Below are 2,081 nucleotides of genomic sequence, written 5' to 3' on the forward strand. Positions count from 1 at the left end.
TTGTGGAAAGTAAAACATAAAAGAGAATATTATTAACCCACAAGGGGTGTGGTCAAATGATTTGCTGCTGATAAATAGGCATAACACAAACTCATCATTACACTATTGTCTTTCTACATTAAATCAACCCCTTCATCCTTCTTATCATTCAGTTAGGCCTCATTTGGGGACGACAGGTAACCTAGTGGTTAGAGTGGAGGGGCGGCAGGTAGCCTAGTGGTTAGAGTGGAGGGGCGGCAGGTAGCCTAGTGGTTAGAGTGTAGAGGCGGCAGGTAGCCTAGTGGTTAGAGTGTAGAGGCGGCAGGTAGCCTAGTGGTTAGAGTGTAGAGGCGGCAGGTAGCCTAGTGGTTAGAGTGGAGGGGGGGCAGGGAGCCTAGTGGTTAGAGTGGAGGGGGGGCAGGGAGCCTAGTGGTTAGAGTGGAGGGGCGGCAGGTAGCCTAGTGGTTAGAGTGGAGGGGCGGCAGGTAGCCTAGTGGTTAGAGTGGAGGGGCGGCAGGTAGCCTAGTGGTTAGAGTGTAGGGGCAGCAGGTAGCCTAGTGGTTAGAGTGTAGAGGCGGCAGGTAGCCTAGTGGTTAGAGTGTAGAGGCGGCAGGTAGCCTAGTGGTTAGAGTGTAGAGGCGGCAGATAGTCTAGTGGTTAGAGTGTAGAGGCGGCAGGTAGCCTAGTGGTTAGAGTGTAGAGGCGGCAGGTAGTCTAGTGGTTAGAGTGTAGAGGTGGTAGGTAGCCTAGTGGTTAGAGTGTAGAGGCGGCAGGCAGCCTAGTGGTTAAAGTGTTGAGCCAGTACTTGAAAGGTTGCTGGATCGAATCCCTGAGCTGAGAAGGTAAAAATCTGTCGTTCTGCCCCTGAACAAGGCAGTTAACCCACTGTTCCTAGGCCGTCTTTGAAAATAAGAATTTGTTCAAAAACTGATTTGCCTAGTTAAATAAAGGTAAAAACGTATATTATCATATAAGGTGCACAATTACGGCCCATTTATTCAGTGAGGAAAGGGAGACTCATTAGTGGCTGGCTGGGTACCAAGGTCCAACAGCACATTGTCTTGGTGGGCAGGTAGTAAGTGGGAAATAAACTGGTCAAAAGGATCTTTTCTCTTCTTGATTTCAAAATTCACACAAATGAGCAGTGTAAAATACAAACATTTAGGAGGAGCAGGACTGATTCTAGTGTTAAAAGTCAGGGAGCAGGTCTGATTCTAGTGTTAAAAGTCAGGGAGCAGGACTGATTCTAGTGTTAAAAGTCAGGGAGCAGGACTGATTCTAGTGTTAAAAGGCAGGGAGCAGGTCTGATTCTAGTGTTAAAAGTCAGGGAGCAGGACTGATTCTAGTGTTAAAAGTCAGGGAGCAGGTCTGATTCTAGTGTTAAAAGGCAAGTCCTGCACTTTTCAACCTCATATTTCATCCTCTCCAGCACCAAAACAGTATCTATATTTCTGAAAACAGCACTTTTCACATTTCTATGATCTGTAGTTAAAAAAAAATGAGAAGAAAACTCTTTAAAAACTGTGATTTTCAAAACCTGCAATGAGTTTCTAGCCCAGTAGAGGACATTTTATTGCTCCCCACACCACTGACAATCTAATTGGGTTTGAAAAATCACTGCTTTTAAAATGATTCAACTTTTGATGATGTCATCAGGTAGAACTTTTTAACTTCATATTTTTTCTACAAAACTTAGAAATGCACCATTTTCACATCTGATTTTATTTTATTTTTACGGCTGCATTATACCTTTTAAAAGTATTTTGTTTAAATATAATTTCCCTCCACAACAACATGAATACCTGCATACTTTCACATACAAACCAGAGGAGGCTGGTGGAGGAGCAATATGAGGACAGGCTCAGTGTAAAGACTGGAATGGAATAAATGGAATTCATTTATTTATTCCATTTCAGCCATAAAAATGAACCCGTCCTCCTATAACACTTCCCACCATTCTTTCCTCTGAAATGTCTCTGTTCTGTTAAAAGAGAAGTTGAGAATACCACATGTTGTTTCTGTTGTATCTAAATGTATCTACATTAAACCACATGTTTTGTTCTTAAGACTGATGGGGATGAGTGGGGTGTAAAGGATTTTGC

This window comes from Salmo salar, unplaced genomic scaffold (assembly GCF_905237065.1).
Source record: "Salmo salar unplaced genomic scaffold, Ssal_v3.1, whole genome shotgun sequence".
NCBI classification, from domain to species: Eukaryota; Metazoa; Chordata; class Actinopteri; order Salmoniformes; family Salmonidae; genus Salmo; species Salmo salar.